Source organism: Giraffa tippelskirchi, chromosome 6 (assembly GCF_054371585.1).
Source record: "Giraffa tippelskirchi isolate mGirTip1 chromosome 6, T2T-mGirTip1v1.2.pri, whole genome shotgun sequence".
Lineage (NCBI taxonomy): Eukaryota > Metazoa > Chordata > Mammalia > Artiodactyla > Giraffidae > Giraffa > Giraffa tippelskirchi.
Genome location: NC_137280.1, coordinates 101,092,983 through 101,105,982, shown reverse-complemented (window position 1 = coordinate 101,105,982; position 13,000 = coordinate 101,092,983). Strand labels below are relative to the sequence as shown.

General features: G+C 39.7%; 1 protein-coding gene across 1 annotated transcript in view; it reads left to right on the top strand.

The window, feature by feature from the left end:
• SLC27A6 (solute carrier family 27 member 6) overlaps positions 1 to 13,000 on the top strand; it is an 81,184-nt gene that overhangs the window by 24,429 nt on the left and 43,755 nt on the right. The window lies entirely within an intron of this gene.

Here is a 13,000-nt window from a genome sequence, read left to right as displayed (position 1 = left end):
ACAAAAAAAATTTCTGTAAACATAGCATGCATCTGATTATGAAATTATTTTCTGTTTACAGAGAGCACTTATTCCAAGGGTTGAATTAGATCATCTTTTAAAATGTTGGTCTTTTAAAAAAAACACAAAAACTAATGACATTGATTATACTTATTTTTCTATTGTTTTTTTCTTTTGAACAAGTGATTACATTAGAATATTTTTTTTGTCTGGTTTTGCTGTAAACTTAAAAAGAAATGTTGCTTTGCACTTTGCACTTATCTTCCCGCTAAGATGGTCATTTTCACGACCTTTTGATAAATCACCCCTTCTGAAAACAGACAGGTAGGGACAGTTGCATAAGCCTGAAGGCTGTCTTTATATTAGTTGGTTTGCTCTTTTGCCCTCAGAAGTTATCGTCCTTTTCCTGGTCTCATTTGTATTTCAAGATGCTTATTTTTCAACTATCTGATGGTCTAAACATACTTGAGGCTACAAAGAAGGGACTCTGTCTGTAATCAAATTATACCAGCCCCCTGAAAGGTGCTAATAGAGGATGCCTCCCTATGCAAGGTGGAGCAGCAGAGCCTGACTGATGACCTGCCCTTGACCTTTGAGAGAAACACGTTTTCTAAGACATCTCTCACTCATTACCTTTTCCCATCTTCACTCTGGCTTAAGGCATGGATGGTGTATTGGAATGCCTTCTCTGGCAGCTAAAATATGGACATGTAATCCAGTATTCTTGCCTGGAGAATCCCAGGGACGGCGGAGCCTGGTGGGCTGCTGCCTATGGGGTCGCACAGAGTCGGACACGACTGAAGCGACTTAACAGGAGCAGCAGCAGCAATCCTTCTTTATGCACAGCACAGCTGAGGCTTGACTCAGTTCAGTTCAGTTCAGTTCAGTCGCTCAGTCGTGTCCGACTCATTGCGACCCCATGAAGTGCAGCACACCAGGCCTCCTTGTCCATCACCAACTCCCGGAGTTTACCCAAACCCATGTCCATCGAGTCAGTGATGTCATCCAGCCATCTCATCCTCTGTAGTCACCTTCTCCTCCCGCCCCCAATCCTTCCCAGCATCAGGGTCTTTTCCAGTGAGTCAATTCTTCGCATGAGGTAGCCAAAGTATTAGAGTTTCAGGTTCAACATCCATCCTTCCAATGAACACCCAGGACTGATCCCCTTTAGGGTGGACTGCTTGGATCTCCTTGCAGTCCAAGGGACTCTTAAGAGTCTTCTCCAACACCACAGTTCAAAAGCATCAATTCTTTGGCACTCAGCTTTCTTCACAGTCCAACTCTCATATCCATACATGACTACTGGAAAAACCATATCCTTGACTAGATGGACCTTTGTTGGCAAAGTAATGTCTCTGCTTTTTAATATGCTGTCTAGGTTGGTCATAACTTTCCTTCCAAGGAGTAAGTGTCTTTTAATTTCCTGGCTGCAGTCACCATCTGCAGTGATTTTGGAGCCCCCAAAAATAAAGTCAGCCACTGTTTCCCCATCTATTTCCCACGAAGTGATGGGACCAGAAGCCATGATCTTAGTTTTCTGAATGTTGAGCTTTAAGCCAACTTTTTCACTCTCCTCTTTCACTTTCATCAGTTCAGTTCAGTTCAGTTCAGTTCAGTCGCTCAATCGTGTCTGACTCTTTGTGACCTCTTGAATCTCAGCACGCCAGGCCTCTCTGTCCATCGCCAACTCCCGGAGTCTACCCAAACCCATGTCCATCGAGTCAGCGATGCCATCCAACCATCTCATCCTCTGTCATCCCCTTCTCTTCCTGCCCCCAATCCTACCCAGCGTTAGGGTCTTTTTCAATGAGTCAACTCTTCGCATGAGGTGGCCAAAGTATTGGAGTTTCAGCTTCAACATCAGTCCTTCCAATGAACACCCAGGACTGATCTCCTTTAGGATGGATTGATTGGATCTCCTTGCAGTCCAAGGGACACTCAAGAGTCTTCTCCAACACCACAGTTCAAAAGCATCAATTCTGCACCGCTCAGCTTTCTTCACCGTCCAACTCTCACATCCATACATGACCACTGGAAAAACCATAGCCTTGACTAGACGGACTTTTATTGGCAAAGTAATGTCTCTGCTTTTTAATATGCTATCTAGGTTGGCCATAACCTTCCTTCCAAGGAGTAAGTGTCTTTTAATTTCATGGCTGCAATCACGATCAGCAGTGATTCTGGAGCCCCAAAAAATAAAGTCTGACACTGTTTCCACTGTTTCCCCATCTATTTGCCATGAAGTGATGGGACCAGATGCCATGATCTTAGTTTTCTGAATGTTGAGCTTTAAGCCAACTTTTTCACTCTCCTCTTTCACTTTCATCAAGAGGCTCTTTTAATTCTCCTTCACTTTCTGCCATAAGGGTGGTGTCATCTGCATATCTGAGGTTATTGATATTTCTTCCGGCAATCTTGATTCCAGCTTGTGCTTCTTCCAGCCCAGCGTTTCTCATGATGTACTCTGCATATAAGTTAAATAAGCAGGGTGACAATATACAGCCTTGACATACTCCTTTTCCTATTTGGCACCAGTCTGTTGTTCCATGTCCAGTTAAGACATTTAAATAAGACTGTGTTAAAGATACGGAATTACACAGGAGAGATAACACAGAGAAGAATCTGAAACTGGAGAATCTTATTTACAAAATGCTTGTCAATTTAAGCTTGGAGTTTACCATCGTGAGACCTCCCATCTGACTCCTGACCTGCCTCCTTTTAGGAGAGGCCATCCTACCCTTTTGTTTGGTCAAGAGTGCCTCAAATCCCTATGGATTTCCCACATTAATAGCTTAGACAAGGAGTCTCATAAAAGTGTTTCAGCTTTTTAACTTTTATTCTTCTCTAGGAGAGTTTGCCAATTTCAAAATTGTGGTCTTACCTGAAGATTCCCAGGAGAATAATTATAGTGCTACAGACTGATTTATTTCTTCTTACAGATTTTATTGTATTTATTGACGATGTGATACCTGAACTATTTGAGGAATTAATGCCCTCCAGTAAAATGAAAGGCTTTTTCAGTGCAGGACATCATAAGCACTACCTAACAAACTTCTTCATGGCCTCTCTAGACCTTGGCCCCAGCCATTACTATTTCCTCTCATCCTTTATTAGCAACATGAACTTTTGCAAGATCATTTGCTCTGTAAGTCTTTATTAAATGGTTGGATATGCTCATTAATTTTTTTCTGTAAGTTTTACCATCTTAAATGATGCTGTATTTAGTATCTTCATGGAATATAGTCAATGTAGGGCCTCAGAAGTGAAGGTAGTCAAAGAGCATGGACATGTTGGTGATTTTTATGGCATGTTTCCCGATTGCTGTTCAGAGTGGTAGATGTGATTTAGAATCTCATTGACAGTTGGTAGTATGCCTAGTGCACAGTCTCTTATTGATACTGAGTGGTATTAAAAATAATGGTCTTCTAGTGTCCTTCATGGAAAACTAGACACTAGTTGTTTTTGTCATTGTTGTTGTTAGTAACACTTACATTTTATTTATGTGGGTAGCACTTAAAATAAGTTATGCTTTGTGAGTTTCTTCAAAAGTCCCTTGTAAGATGGAGAACAGGGAGAAAAGACCCATCTCCCTGGCTCACTCTTTCAGATGTAGTGGCTGAAACACAACTTGCTTGGGCTTTGCAGTAATATTGTTTGAACAAAGAATGTTGTTTCTTTTAAAAACACATGAGGAAAAAAGTTCTAATTTTATTTCCTAGAAGCTAACATATTTTTAATTTATTTGTTAAGATTACTGGCAAGATGGGGAAGTTTTTTTAACTGTATTTCCCTTTTAAATACCTCTTTTACTTATTTATCTCTTTGGCACATGTTTTTGTTTTTGTTTTTTTCAGTAGTTAGAACACTTTATGGCTCTGGATTCAGAATTTAACATCCTTTGAACATTCAAGTCCAGTGGAAGTTTTATCAGATTCTTTCTAGGACACTGATTTGATTTTCAGGTTGTCCTTCAGAACCGTCTATGTTTTATCTTACTCATTTGAGCTCCTGTTTCATATAATAAAGGAATTAACAGTTTGTTGTATTTGCTATAAGCCTTTTTTCAAGGTGTTTTCTTTTGACGTTTTTAAGTGAGGTGAAATATTCTTTTCTCTTCTCTAAACTTGTACTGCACTGATTTGGGGGAAATACTGTAGCTGCAGAAAATTTGAGAGAACTGAATTGAAAGCAGAACTCCTGGTTGCTTTTAGTTAATTATTTTAATTCTTAAAGTTCTTTGAGGAAAGACGTGTTTGTGAAATAATCTCTAAGCACTTACCTAAAGACAAGTTGATGAGGAGAGAGGGAAATAAACGTATTTGCCAAAAGGAAAACGTAATGATTTTTTTTTGAACAGAGATACATTGTATTACCTAATCTTCTTTGTTGATTTCTCACAGAAAGAGTACAAACAGTTCTTGGCTGTAAAGATTGGGAAGAGAAGAAAGTCATTTTGTTATGACATCTTATCCCTTCAAGGGGATCTTGTTCTCTTGCTGTCCAGTGTTCATTCCTTTCAATGAACTTCCCCTGAAAGGAAGTGGCAGTGTGTGCTGTGCAGCCAACATAGCAGTGGGTTCAAGTAGGGCCATAGAGTTAACAAGTGACACAGTCCACACACCCTCAAAGAAAGTAAATTGCATGTCTCATGAGACATGGTTTGAAGCCCCATAGATATTTAATAGAAATATTTAAAAGAAAGCAAAACCACATATTCTCTATATCTAGAGTTGTTGTCAATCTCAGGGTAAGTAATATATTCTGGACATTTACTGAAGGCAGAAGCCACAGTCTGAGTTGAGTGTTTGTATGTAGTTGTATAAAAACCTCCTAGAGTTGGCTGTCCCTAGCTGGAAGCACTTATCCAACCCCCCTGCCCCGACTCAACTCCATCATTTTTCTCTTTTTAAAAACTTCAGTTACAAAATTTCCTTCAGCATAAACATTTGGATGTGCCTCAAACTGCTGGCAGCAGCACTGTCCTTAAAGAAAATCTAAAAAAATTAGCTGAGGTACTCGCTCCTCTTAGTCATGGAGTGTTAGGGGAATTAGCCTCTTCCCCTGAGACTAGAAAACCAGCTCTTTCCCCATCTTCCAATCTTACATATTTTCTACATTACTAAAGGCCATCACACATTTTATCATTAGATCTAGCTCTGTATTTTCTTAATATTAGGGCTTCTCAGGTGGCACAGTGTAAAGAATCTGCCTGCCAATGCAAGAGACACAGGAGACACTTAGGTTCAATCCCTGGGTCAGGAAGACCCCTTGGAGGAGGAAATGGCAACCCACTCCAGTATTACAAAAGTGATTACAGATAATGATTAATATTACGAGGAAATGAAACCTTTTGAGGTGATGGAGACCAATGAGTGGTAGGAGTGAGGCATTGCTGATTATATTGAGCAGTCAGGGAAGGCTTCACTGACATGGTAACCTGTGAGCTGAGGAATCATCATGATGGTGTGAGGGGGATACCGCCATGGCAAAGCTAGGGGACTGCAGTCATGATGGAATAAACTGAAAACAATGTAGCCCACAGAGGACACACCACTGAGTATTTGATGAGATGGGAACTGTGGCTGGGCCGTCCATGGACCAGATCTTACGAGGCTCAGTAGATCCTGGAGGTGAAATCTGGATTTTGTACCCTTCAGGGTATTTGCGAAAAGATGAAGGTAAACTGGAAAATATACCAATTTGGGAATCAATTTTGAAGGAAAGATAACAAGATAATAAGATTCCTATTAGTTCAGGAATAGGGAGAGAAGAGTGAAGAAATGGATAGAATCAAGGAAGAGTCAGTCCCAGGATTGCAGTTCAAATGTCTAGGCAAATTGTGAACTATTTGTCGAGATAAGGAAAACTGAGATTGGAGAAGTGAAAATGAAGTATCTTTTGGACATGTTAAGTTTGGTGTGTTAGATATCCAGTTTAAGTAGTAAAATAGGCAGTTGAATGAAAGAATCTGGAGCCCAAAATGGACAGGGAATGGGGCCTAATTAACAAAGCCCTATGTTATAATGCATATGTATGATGGCTCTTCTTCAAGTTAACATTGTAGTTTATCATTTACACTATATAGTTTGTCTTAGCTCTCAATGTGGAACACCCACATTTTGACATTCTCAAAGCATAGCTTCGGAGAAGGCAATGGCACCCCACTCCAGTACTCTTGCCTAGAAAATCCCATGGATGGAGGAGCCTGGTGGGCTGCAGTCCATGAGGTCGCAAAGAGTCGGACACAACTGAGTGACTTCACTTCCACTTTTCACTTTCATGCATTGGAGAAGGAAATGGCAACCCACTCCAGTGTTCTTGCCTGGAGAATCCCAGGAACGGAGGAGCCTGGTGGGCTGCCATCTATGGGGTCGCACAGAGTCAGGACACGACTGAAGCGACTTAGCAGCAGCAGCAGCAGTAGCAAAGCATAGCTTATATTCTCTGGTATATGTACATTTGTATATATATTTTCTATTAATTATATCCTGTTTCCTTTATATTATTTTCTTAAAATTTAAGAAATTTATTGGGAACTAGAAAATATGATTCTGAATATTATAGTGAATATTAATGTTGAATATTAAACTTTGACAATATTAAAACTTTGACAAAATAGTTTATGCTCAACTCTCATCATGAAGAGAGACATTTTAAACACCTGAATATTTGATAAATATTTATTGAATATTTTGCATTAAATATTAAATATTCTTCATTCAATTCCATATGGATTATACTAAACTTTCATTAGTAATGTTTAGACAGTCCTGCAGTGAACCCCTAAGTGTTTGCTGTGGTTTTTGAAGGTAACAAAATGAAAATGTTGACATTGATGATGTGAGATTTTTTAAGACTTCATTATGAAAGGGAACCTGCTTTACTTTCTCCAAAGAGAATCCATCATTTCTTTCAAGCTTTAAGAGGTTTCTTTCCATGGACAGAGAAGCCTGGCATGCTACAGTCCATAGTGTCGCAAAGAGTCAAACACGACTGAGCAACTAATACTTTCACTTTGTCATATTTGGATAAGATGTAAGGATAAAGACAATTCAATAGTACTAGAGAATAAAATTCCAGTTCTTCTTGTTTAGTCCCAAAGTCCTTTCCTACTTTTTTTGCAACCCTATGGACTATAGTACGCCAGGCTTCTCTGCCCAAGGGGTTCTCCAGGCAAGAATATATAGGTGGGTTGCCATTTTCTTCTCCAGGGGATATTCCCAACCCAGGGTTCGAACCTCCCTCTCATGCATTAGAGGGCAGATTCTTTACCACTCAGTGACTAAATGATGCTGACTTAACCTAAATCTCTTGAACTTGTATATTTGTTTTACCAGTTATGTTTTTAATGGGTCTGAAAACAGTTACAGGCTTTCATTGGCATTACCTTGTCCCTGATTCAGGGTATTACCATTTATTCTTTTCCAATTGAAAAATGAATATTTTTAAAGCATTTGTTCTTTTATCGTGTTTTCATTTTCTTAGTCTCTGTATGACTTCAAGTGTTTTACCATTAGGTTTTCCCCATTTCACATCTTGTGAAAGATGTAGTTTCTAAAAGCATTAAGCTTTGGAGACTTTTCCTATCCCATGTAGTAACTTCCAAAGAATGACACTTTAAAATTAATGTGAATTTTAGTTGTTATCAAGATGTTCTGATTTAGTTTCATTGCCATTGTCTTCTTGACAGCACTCAGAATAATTGATTTTATCTCCAAGACCTAGTTGTTTAAAAATATTTACTACTTTTTAAATTTTTTCTTTTCCTCAGATAGTTGAAACATATTTTTACACGGTTGAGAAAATCAGCTCTCTTTTAAAACCCAGTTTTTCTTTAATAAACCAGAGATGTGTTTACTATTCTCATACTAAATATGAAAGCTTTAGAAAAGTTGGCAAGGAACCCAAACTTTCTTTTCTGTTGAGAAACTACAAATATAGAAATATGAGGGACTAATATTTAAAAAATAGTTATTAGCAACCTAAGTGTTGGTAGAATTAGAAGGGAATTAATCTTTTGGAAAGTTTTAGAACTGTATATATATTAAGGGCTTTTTATAAATGCATTTTTAATATTTAATGATTCATAGTTCATGGGTAGTGGTACATATAAAGTATACATATCTTTTTCTGTCTATCTGCTTATACCTTTCCTGCTATCATTTCTGCTAGAATACATATATCCTTTTTTACTAGATTTCCCCACAAATTTGCTTTATATGGAAAGCCATCAGGTAGTGTGTTGGCTGTGGAATCAAAAGACACAGGCTCAGTTCAAGCTCTTATTGTGTGACTCTCTACTGGTCTCTTCTCTTGGAGCCACAGGTCCTGTCTTTATATTTGTTGTTGTTGTTCAGTCGCTCAGTAATGTCTGACTCTTTGCGACCCCATGGACTGCAGCACACCAGGCTTCCCTGTCCTTCACAATCTCCCTGAGTTTTCTCAGACTCATGTCCATTGAGTCAGTGATGCCATCCAACCATCTCATCCTCTTTTGTCCCCTTCTCTTCCTGCCTTCAATCTTTCCCAGCATCAGGGTTTTTTCCAGTGAGTCAGCTCTTCTCACCAGGTGGCCAAAGTATTGGAGCTTCAGCTTCAGCATCAGTCCTTCCAATGAATATTCAGGGTTGATATCCTTTGGGATTGACTATGTTGATCTCCTTGCTGTCCAAGGGACTCCTAAGAGACTTCTCCAGCACCACAATTCAAACGCATCAATTTTTCACTGCTCAGCCTTCTTTATGGTCCACATCCATACATGACTACTTGAAAAAAACCACAGCTTTGACTTTTGCCAACAGACCTTTGTTGACAAAGTAATATCTCTGCATTTTAATATGCTGTCTAGGTTTGTCATAGCTCTTTTTCCAACAGGCAAGTGTCTTTTAATTTCATGGCTTCAGTCACCATGTGCAGTGATTTTGGAACCCAAGAAAGTAAAGTCTGTCACTCTTTCCATTGTTTCCGCACCTATTTACCATGAAGTGATGGGACCAGATGCCATGATTTTCGTTTTTTGAATGTTGGGTTTTAAGCCAGTTTTTTCACTCTCCTCTTTCACTTTCATCAAGAGGCTCTTTAGTCCTTCTTCACTTTCTGCCATAAGGGTGGTGTCATCTGCATATCTGAGATTATTGATATTTCTCCCGCAATCTTGATTCCAGCTTGTGCTTCATCCAACCCGCCATTACATGATGTACTCTGCATATAAGTTAAATAAGCAGGATGGCAATATACAGCCTTGACTTACTGCTTTCCCAATTTGCAGTTAGTCTGTTGTTCCATGTCCGGTTTCTAAGTGTTGCTTCTTGACCTGCATACAGGTTTTGCAGGAGGCAAGTAAGGTCGTCTGGTATCCCCATCTCTTTAAGACTTTCCCACAGTTTGTTGTGATCCACACAGTCAAAGGCTTTAGTGTAGTCAAAAGTTAATTCATGTTTTTCTGTAATATCTGATGGAAAAACCTGAATGAACTTTTTGGCTAACCCAATATAAAATAGATAACAGTACCTACCTCTCCTAATTTGGCCATTGATTCTAATCATCCAGTTATGAGATATATGTGAAAAAATGTGAAGTGATAAGCCAAACACAAATGGAAGGATATTCTTTTTAAGCAGAATGTGGTAATGTTTTCCATGAATGTCATTGTAAAATTAGAGTAATTTTGTAGTGTTAAAAAATATTTGGCCTTTGACTAATAAAAGCTATGCAACATTGATTGCAAAAATCAATTTAGATCATGATTATTTTAAAATAAAGCTTTACTAATGTTAAAATGTTAACAGGTTTATATTGCACTTGTCACACAAAAACATTAGAAATAAAAATACAAAATCAGAAACCCTGAAAATATTATACCTGTTTCCTCTTGCGTTATATCCTGCTGTTACTATAAACATGGTGTATTAGTCAGGTTTTCCTATCTTCCATATTGATTTAACATTTTAAAATTTGTATTCAAGATTATTTATTTTACTATTTATTTGCTATTTTCCACATTGCCTCTTCCTTTAATAGTCTGTTTCTAATGTCCATGCTATGGACATATGAAGTCAAGGTCAGAAATGGTGGATCTCCGCCTTTCTAGTAAGGCTTACCAGAAAATACAAGATTCTTTAGCAAATTATTAGCAGCCTGAATTTTCCAGCAGATGATTTTGTTCCCAATGAAAGAAAGACAATGAATTTAAATAAAAAAGAGAGTTCTAAGTCCATCTTTTCCATTAATTCATCATGTGGCATCAGGCAAATCATTTAATTTCTTTGCACCTTGGAATTGGGGAGCTTCCCATTCAAGCCTGTCTTCCCTATCTTATAAGCTCTGTGATCATGGACGAATTGTTCGGCTTCTCTGAGCAGCCTCCACACAAGTTTTTTCATCTACAGGATGAATATAACAACAATTACATCCAAAGCTGACATAAGAATTAATGAGAGAGGTATTGAAGTACAAATGGAGACAGATGGGCCATAATGATGGGTCTCCTGGAAGAGGAGACAGCCTTCTCCAAAGAGGCCTCATGAGATGTTTTCGTTATTGTGACAAATGTGCCAAAGTTGTTCTAGTCTCCAGCCTGACAGGTTCGCAATGCATCTATCAGCCCCTATCTCTATATTAGACTCATATAAACCAAGTTCAGGAATGCCAGTTTATAGTTTTAAATTGGCTCTATTGCTGGGATCTTCCTCAGTCTTCCTGACCTCTAAATGTTAGCATGTCCAGAACTCTCAGTCAAGCCTTTCCCTTCTCTCTCTCTGGACATGTTCCCAGTTGCAAATATCATCTACAACTTAACTCTCAAATGTGTATCTGCAGCCCTGTCATTAATCTTCCTTGCAGCTTCTCTTTTTCTCACACCTCCATGAGCACATCCTGCAGTTTCAACGTTTAAATATATCCAGACTCAAACCTTGTCTTACTGCCCTGCTGCTCTCATCTGCATTGGCACAACTTCTCTGCCCAAATCCCAGAAATGGCCTCTTCTGAGCTCCATTTTGCCCTTCTAACTTCAATTCTTACGTAGCAGTTGGAATGATTCTGTTAAAATGTAAATCAGATTATGTTACTTCACTATTCAAATCCCTCTAATAGTTTACCTGGAGGAAAATCCAGATCCCCTTAGCATGGGGCCATACAGCTCTGTGGGATCTGCTCGCCCTGTTAGGATCCCCCCACTCCCACCCCGACATACACTCTGCTTGTTTCATCTACCCCAGCCTCAATGGCCTCCTAGCTTTTTCTTCAATGCACCAGGACTCTCAGTTCCTCCCATTGAATGTTCCCCTAGATATTTGCATGTCTCACTCCCTGGCTACTCAGATCCCCGCCTCCTCCTGCTCAGAGAGGGCTTCTCTGGCCACAACCCATATTTATGTCTGGTACAGTCACCTCCCCAACTCACATGGACCCCACACCCAAAATCGGGTTCTAGTGTTGAGACTGATGATGTCACACATGCGCTAAGAGAATGTGAATGGATTTATTACTCACATAATGTGACTTTCTGGGGAGAGGAGGACAGGGGCCCATGCGGGTCAAAAACTGGCCTGAGACAGCAGAGAAAAGAGACCAGTTCAGCTTTTATTGTGCTAAGAGGCTGGCACTAGGGTGAGGGACCTTGTGCACGTAGGGTTGCTCATGTGCTTTGAACTTCCTGTTGCTGCCAAAGGAAGGAGCCCTGGCCATTCTCAATAGTTTGCCCAGATATAGGGCAGAAGAGGAAGGGGGATGGGGGTGGTTTGAAAGCTCTCCACAGTCAAACATAGAGAATGGAGTCAGGCTCTTCACTACAGTCTCCTAGTTCTCTTTCACTGCCTTATTTTCCTCATAAAGCTTATCACCCCATTATATATTTCATAGATAATTTTTATTTGTTATCATTTAATGGTGGTTGTCTCCCCACCCTATTATATAAGTTCCAGGAAAACAGGAGGTTTATCATTTTTACCTATAGTTATATCCTCAGTACTCAAAATGGTGCCTGACATCTTAGTGCTCAATAAAAATTTGTTGTATTATTTTTAAAAATAAAGTAACAAATATGAGAAGACCAGTTGCTGGGACACACAAGTGTCCATGATCAGCACAGTCTTTGGCTAGCCCAGGCCTGAAAGGGAAGCTCAATTGCAATGAGAAAGTCAGGGTTCCTGGGGAGGACAGAGTCCAGGGAGAGTTCAGAAAAATCAAAGTCGGCATTATTGCCTAAAGAGCCTGAGGCCATTGCTGCACTCAGCGCTCAGCAGAAATTATCCTGCATTTTTCAGAACATTCGCTAGGGACTCATGGCAGTTGTGGCTCAGGTGAACTTTTTCTGGATCTCCAGGGAAGATCATCCTCCCTTTTAGGTGAGTGAACCCAGTCATTTGGGTTATAGGTGAGACTTGTCAACTCCTGGAGCTGGTCTTTCTCTACAAGGCCACTTTGCAGTGCCGCTGGTCTGAAGCATTGCTTTCCTCCCATTTTCAGTTCTCCCAGTGCTGCCAGGATAGAAAGCACCTGTGTGGAGTGGTCTACAAATGGTAATCTTGATTACTTATTATTTTCTAGAAAATGAGTGGGAATAAGCCCATGAGGTGTCATGGTGTGACTGGAAGGACTGATGCTAAAGCTGAAGCTCCCTTGATGCAAAGAGCTAATTTATTGGAAAAGACTCTGATGCTGGGAAAGATCAAGGGGCAGAAGGAGAAGGGGGTGACAGAGGATGAGATAATTGGATGGCATCACCAACTCCATGGACATGAGTTTAAGCAAACTCCAGGAGATAGTGAAGGACAGGGAAGCCTGGCATGCTGCAGTCCATGGAGTCGCAAAGAGTAGGACTTAGGGACAGAACAATAATGTGTTTCAGCTTTTTGTGGTAACACTTGCAGTCACAGAGGTCTTTTCTTACTGTTATTTATGACTTAGATTGGTTTGTTGAACTGATGACTGTTATCTCTGAAATCATGACGTGCTCATACCCAAACTGGAAAGGCAGCTTGACCATGACTTTTAGGGG